Genomic DNA, 8,161 nt, shown 5'->3' on the forward strand with positions numbered 1-8,161 from the left:
TTTAAATTTACTGTCCTTAATCAGCCGGACGGAGACGTTATCTGAGGACAGTGCGCATCACAGGGTAGAATTGTAACATGATAAGTTGTGTTATGCTTACTGATTCGCTTTTATCAGAACTATAATATCACAACGAAGTAACATGTTCAGAAAAGCATCTACAGAGATAAGAGGAGCCCAGTTTCTTACACTACGTTTTCAGGATAGTTTAAAAAAAAAATGGGGGAAAATACTTACGTTTAAATTATTTTTATTCCATTGAACAAAGAAAACTGTTTATAGATACTAAATCCTTAGATTGAGCTAATCCCAGCGCACCACATGCGTGCGTAAAACAGTGCCTGGATAGGTCCACTCCAAGTTGAGGCAGCAAAACTTCTTTTTCCTCTTCCCAGTGAGCCTGACTCCTCTCCTTAGATGATGCGCGGTCCTACTCCAGCGTGATCCTGGATCTGAGCGCATCGGCGGTATCCCGCGAATGTTGGCAAGAAACAAGTTCAATTTTGCCTAAGCCACGCTGCTATTTCGTCAAAGAGGAGGAGCTCATTTAAAAAGTGAATGGGACACCTTGTGGAGGAGGGAACAGTCTCCAATTGACCATGTGCAGGAGAGGAAGCGGCTCCTCACTTAGTTCAGACTAATGTGGCACAAATGGTCTCCCTCTGCAGCTTGTCCTTGTTTGATTAGGTGACTGCACTTCAATGCAAGCAGCGCAAAATACGTCCAGTGAAACATTGTTTTTATATGCTTGTTTAAGCTGTCCGTGAAAGGATCATAATCAGTATGCTGAAAATCTCGTGCCATTTGGAAAATCCAGCAGTTATAACCAAAAGGTGCGCACTGTAAACGGCGTGGTGCAGACATTTCTCTGGTTAAATGTCGAGTCATAACATTCTGGTTGTTCCAATGCCACAGTCCTCCAGACCAACTCCGGCACTTCCGGCGCTGATAGAACCAAGACATGTGAACAATACATCCATCCATCCTTCCATTTCTGTAAACCCTTGTCCGTTAGTGGGGTCGGGAGGGTTGCTGGTGCCCATCTCCAGCTAACGTTCCGGGCGAGAGCAGGGTCACCCTGGACAGGTCGCCAGTCTGTCGCAGGTGAACAATACAGATTTAGTTTATTTTATTTTGTCTCGTTTATATTAGCGCTACAGTACAAGTGAACGATCGGGAAAACGTGCTGATCAGCTGAAACTGATCAGCTAAGATGGGTAACCTTCTGCTTCACAGTGATTCACTGGAAACTCTGCGCTGTGCTTCTCCAAAAGAGGAGGAGGGGAGGCTGGGTCATCTTATCATCTCATCACTGGCTATTAAAACTCCAAGGAGGGCTCATTCCAGGAATATATGTTTGCCCGATAGAGTGATTATGAGATATTAAAAAGTCAGAAAGAATAGTGGATGAAAATCTGCTTCCACATCCTGTTAAACACTGCCTGGTCTAAATTAGAATTTTCTTAAGGATCTGATCATTTAGTAACAAGCAGAATAAACATCTAATGAGATTGCAGAGACAACTAAAATTGGAGTGAGAACCGTAATGCATTCTTAAAATTTGGAAGGACAAAAAGGAACCATCCTCTATAAGAAATAATTGTGGTAGAAAAAAATTTGGAATGACAGCAATAGGTGATCACTTATAAGTGTCTGGTGACATTAATTGAAGAAACAGCAGAGATCATCAAGGCTATGTTTAATAGTGAAAGTAAGAGCATTTCCACACGGATAATGTGACGGGAACTTAAGAAGTTGGTACTGAACAGATGTGTAGCCTCAAGAAAACCACTAATCAGTGAGGCTAACTGGAGAAAAAGGCTTTCCTTCAAGGGAGCATAAAGATTAGACTCTGCAGCGATTTAAGAAAGTCCAGATTCATCCTCTCCCAGAATAATGGGTGTGTCAGGGTAAGAAGAGAGGCAAATGAAGTGATGCATCCATCATGCCTGGTGACTACTGTGCAAGTTTGTGCGTGTTGTACTATGATCTGAGGTTGTTGCAGTTGAAGGTTCAGTAACATTATGGCATCGGCTGGCGACTATAAGATACTAAATTAGCAGGTTATTCCATTAATTGAACTGTTTCTTCCCTGAGGACAATGTCAAAGTCCATCAGGCTGAAACTGTGAAACAGCATCAATTTCAGACATGGATCAGCCACCACAGAGTTCAGACCTTGACCCCATTGAGAGTCTTTTTGATGTTCTGGGGAAGACTGCACAGTGGTCGGACTTTCCCGTCATCAACACAGGATCTTGGTGAAAAATTAACGCAACCTGGAATGGAAATAAATTTTTTAACATTGCAGAATCTTATCGAAACAATGCCACAGCAAAGGCGTGTTATAATCTAAGTTAGAGACAGTCCAATGAAATATTGGAGCAGGCGACTTTTGCTTTTTGGCCACACAGTATAGTTCATTTTGAAATATTTTACAACTAAAAATGAGAAATCTATGTTGTCAAAAGACAGGATATGAACTTTGTATTTAAAAGAGCAAATATACTGCTCAAAAAAATAAAGGGAACACTTAAACAACACAATATAACTCCAAGTAAATCAAACTTCTGTGAAATCAAACTGTCCACTTAGGAAGCAACACTAATTGACAACGGGGACCCTCGTCGGGTCAATCAGTGTTGCTTCCTAAGTGGACAGTTTGATTTCACAGAAGTTTGATTTACTTGGAGTTATATTGTGTTGTTTAAGTGTTCCCTTTATTTTTTTGAGCAGTGTATAAAATACAAACTTAAAATATACAGATACATCTTAGTAAATTGTAATGTGTTCAGATGAGACTTGTTTGTCAGATTAAAAATAACTTTTGGAGATAACCTTTAAGCAGGTATTAAATCTACTATGATATCAACTGTACTGAAACATTGATGTACTTATTTGATGTACGGTTAAAAGTATTTTTAACTGTATTAGACATATTTTTATTGGTCTGATGTGATATTCTAATCTTCAAAGAATTTAAATGTTTTTTTCACAAGCTGCAAATGTAAAATTATCACATTTATCTGTACAATGTTTTTCCTTGAGAATTGATATGCATCTGTTTGAGTGGGGAACTGAAGCATGCTAGTATTACTGTTTGATTGCAGCTATATACTTACCTGCATATAAATCTGGATTTCTTTAAAAGCAAGAAAATAATAAAAACATTAAATGGTAAACATTCAAAATATACTGAAATCATTTCTTATAGTGCTGTTATCCTGCTGGAAATCATCCAGTGCTGTGAAGGTTAACCTCCTCCATCGTTTGATTTTTATGTAGCCAAGTCTTACATTTCCTCATCAGATTGGTAAATATTCTACCTCTGCTATAATTTCAGTCAAAACCAGAATTCAGAAATAAGAAAAATCATATTCCTCTGAAAAAAAAAATCCAATCACTGGAGTTAGAAAGAGAGGAGTTGTTTGGGCAAACTAAAGTGGTACATGCTCAGACTGGATCCAGTGCCGCTGTACTGGGAAATCACCCGATGCAGCATTTATCCAACTTGTGAGTGAGAATCTGCAATGAAAACCAATCAGATTCAAAATAATCATAGGTAAATATAAGTAGATTTGTATCAAAGTTCTGAAGACCATCATTTCCATAGTCACTGTTTGCTTCCTGATCTCCATTCACAGCACTATCAGGTTTTGACTCCCATAAGACTGATCTTTTTGCACCTCAAACCTTTATAATCTATACAGAAATCTGTCTGCCATACTCTTTAACAATACCACTTGATCAGCTTGATTCTTGTGCAACATTACAACAAAATGTTGTAATATTAATCAAAGTAAATTTTGGGGGAGAAAAAAATATATACCACCTGATGAGATCTTTTAGCCAAAAAGCCACAACTCAATGTGTGAAATATTTCTGCTGCATGTCCAACCGTGGAAGCCTTGTGCCAGTTAAGTAGCTATAAATCACTGAGTCAAAGACCTAGTGAAAGAGTGTTTGATCCTGATGATCTGCTGTGCGGACCCCAAGATGACCCATGTATCACATGACCTATTAAGGTGGTCTGCCTCCGGCAACCACTGACAGGATAAAAGGAACATTTGACTTTTTAAACCTCAGGAGGATGTCCTGTAGAAAGCAAAAAGTTTAAAAGCAATAGCTGTGCTGTTCTTATTTTTTATTTTTTTCTCCCTGATGAAATTCCGGTTGGACCTCCCAGATCAGAACAACCAAAAAAAAAACCTGCAGTAAGGCCTTTGTTTGTTCTGGTGTAAATACACAGAGTGCAACCAACTGGCACATATCAAGATGACTAAATCACTCTTCAGAGCATTGCCAGAAGAAAGCAAAATTATTAAATAATGACATGGAAAAAGTTGTATAATTGAAGTGTCAAACAAAACCCAAGGCGGCGACACAGAAAGAGAAAAAACAGCTTGCTGTGATTTCCTGGGGTCCAGGGAAACGAGTTTGTGGGGGTGTTTTTGTGAGTCGACTCCCTGTTTAGAGTAGAACATGTGGGAAAACGAAGCCGCCTCTGGACGGACGTGAACCTTGATCCTCTGAAGTCAAGTGAGGAGGTCCAGACCACAGCAGATGATCCCTGTATTTTAGGTAAAGGTCAAAGGAGGATAGCAGTGATAAAAGAACCGAGTTTATTCACTTTATTCATACATTGTAAGATCTTCACACATATCTTATTTTGCTTATTGCAATATGATTTTTTTCAAAAGTCCCAACTACAATCACACTTACACAGGTAATGTATGCATATTTCTTCTCTTCAGCCATTCTTATATTTTACTCCAACACACACACATATACATATATATAAAAAAAGATAGTTGTATCTGATTATAAACATTGATCAGGCTTTTAAAAGATGACAACCATGCCATTTATATTCACTTTGTGTTTGTTTTCAAAGTGAAATTGATAGATGCATTTAAGTATTTCCAACAGCATTTCAAAGAGACAACAAAAGTAGAGAATAACATATTCAATATGCCAGTTGCCATTCCTCATCTTTTGTGCCAGAAAACAATATAAATGGTTTAAATGGAAAAAGAGAAAAATCTAGCACTGAGAAGATTTGCACAAGCCAATATTTATTTATTTTTTTTATTTTCATTCATGTATGAACCAATAAAGTCTGTTTCCTATAAAGAAAAAAGCTATGGTTTTAAAGCATGAATACATAAGACACATATAGACAATAATCAGTAAATGAAAGGGGGCCAAAGAGATCAACATCACAATAAAAAAAGTCCCATAAAAGTGGTTATAAGAGAGACAAATATACACACACACACACACACACACACACACACACACACACAATACAAACTAAATCAGAAATATGTTGGGGGGTTTTTAATCAAGCTTTAAAAATAATTTTGAGCTGGGTGCTCTAAATTATTTTTCATCAAATAGGGTGCATCAATACAGAAAGCAACATTCTCAGATCTCAACCTAGAGGAAGCTCGTGTAAAGTTTTGTAAAAGAGGATCCAAGATGATGTTCACTTCTCAATATAAATGAAAGTAAGTGAATTGCAAAATGTAAAATAACCGAATCATTGTCTTGTTTTGATTTTGCCAAAAAGCCATCTTGAATTCACCTTTTACAATCTAGACTTACGTTTTCTATTCATTAGACTACAAAATCTACAGATATAAATCATCTGCTTAAATATCAAAATTTATTTTTGATTTTATTAAGACATCCAATTAGAAGTATGACTGGATTAAATAAGACATGATTAAGAATTGAGCTTTGATCTAAATTCAAAAGTCAGATAGTTAGAATTTATATCACCAACAGAAAAAGGAGCAACGTAACTGAAACACATTTGTCAAAATCACCATTATGATCCCATAGAGCCAACATTTCAGTTAAAAATGTAGATCAATAATTTATGTTTCCTGAGTGTTGATTCTGTATCAATCTAAGAGAAAACCCAACTTGGCTATTACACTGTATAAAGCTTGCATAGCGCTTCTGAGGACCCTTAAAAACGGTTTACAATCAGTCGTTTCCATTTACGCACCTGGACGCACTGATGATGGCAAGTTGCTGCATTGTGGCCACAGAAGCCCTGCAGCAGTCTGACAGAAGCCAGGCTGTCGGCCTGGTTCTGGCCTGCTGGTGTTGCAAGTGAAATGTCTTGCCCAAGGACACCAGGACAGAGGAGGACAGAATGGAAATCGACTGGTGACTCACTGATTGCAGAGAGAATTCCTACTGCCCTCACCACCATCGCCCCTAAACCAAATATCTTAGGCAGTTGTTTGGTTTAGGGGACAATTACTTTATAACAAAGGGTCTGGTTTAGCCTGGAGACCATCTTCCCAAGCAATTCTCCTCAATTCCCATTCTTCATCATTGCTCCATCTGGGGTGTTTTCCGTGGATTGTCGTTTACAGCGCATTCAATTTAAGCCTGATAGAATCAAACTGGCGCATCACATACATCACGGCCAAACATTACCGATCAAGTAAACATTTTAAACTTCATCTGTGCTCTCACCTCCAGCAAGCAATTGTTTCACAATAATTGGGTTAGGATTCTCGGTACGAAGCAAAGCGTAGAACCCGGGTCTGATTTTTACCAGGCTGGGTATGGATTAGTCTGGTTAAAAACCAACTAGTTGTCTGCTGCCATTTGTTTCTTACAGAGGGTGTGGGCTCTTTGCTATTGCGTAACAATTGCTTCCTGGAGGCGTGAATTGTGTTGAAGTTTTACATTTTTACTGTGTCTACTTAATTCATGAAATCATTGTTTGAAAACTACTTTGTTTTTTTTGTTTTTGACTGATATTAGAATTTGTTTGATGGCCTGAAACATTAAAATGCGACAAAGCAAAAACAGAAAAAAAATCTATAAGTGGGAAATATATGTTTCTCACTATGAATGTAACTGTTAGTCAATTTTGTCCAACAGCTTCTCAGCACATCAAAAGGGATTTGAATGGAACAAATAGGATGTGACTGAAAACCCCAACATATCATTACCACCACATTAATCTTTGCACAGAGCTTTTAAAATAATATGGCACAACTAGAGCAACGTAATCCTCCAACCAACCACACATAGACCAATCTTGTTATTGGCCTATGTGTGAATTGAAGACTGCAAGTAATTCCAGAAAAGGAAGTTGAAAGCCAAGTGTCAAAATATTTGGAATTGTGTGAAAGTTACTGACACACTCCTTTCCACATAACACTTTAAAGCTATATTTGCCTTCGATATGAATGTATATGGAGAAGAAACTTACTGCAGACTCAGAAGCCTAAAGTCTTGGAAAACAAACTTTATTACAGTCACAGTGATGTCAAGACTGTTCCAAAACATCCTTCAACAGAGCAAATGTGAGCAACAACAGTGGATGAGTAAAAGAAAAAAAAACTGTTGTAAGGCACAACACAACACAATAATTACTGTATTTGGCAATTATCAAAATGAGAAGATATGTAAAACTTACGGCAGCAAAACAAGAATAACACAAAGCAAAGAACTCTCAACAATAAAACCCGGCAAAAATGTAAACATGACAATAAGTCAAAAGATTAAAAATGTATAGCAGAACTTTCTTGAGTAATGTTTCTCTCACTGTAGATTAAACACTGAAGACAAGGGTGACAGCTTGAGACACTGAGTTATTGAAGCCAAGCTGCCAATGAGTCAACACCAAGGAACACATTGTGGATAAGCTTGATGATGCTTTGGTCTTTGACCAAGAGGAAATCAAGATAATGATGTAAACCAATCTCAGGCATGAGAGAAAATTAAGTCAGCTGTGGAAAATCATCTTGGATTTCTCAGCTCCAATTTTCTGAATACCATTTTGAATAGCTGCATAAAGTTTAGGCTTGGTTGTTACTGTACATCACTGGCCATTCACAAGTAAAATGTTCTCATACATTTTTACATTTTCATGTCATAAATGTTGCAATTCTTTAAAAAAAAAAACTTAATGAACTCCTTGTAAAGGTGTATTAACAGAAAAACCTTAATTTTGTCAGTCAAACACTTGATGCTCCTGATCACTACGTTCCTGTGTGCTCTCAATATATATACACACACACACACACATTATATATATATATATATATATATATATATATATATATATATATATATATATATATATATACACACACACATTATATATATATATATATATATATATATAT

Source organism: Poecilia reticulata, chromosome 9, assembly GCF_904066995.2.
Source record: "Poecilia reticulata chromosome 9, P_reticulata-male-v2, whole genome shotgun sequence".
Classification (NCBI taxonomy): Eukaryota; Metazoa; Chordata; class Actinopteri; order Cyprinodontiformes; family Poeciliidae; genus Poecilia; species Poecilia reticulata.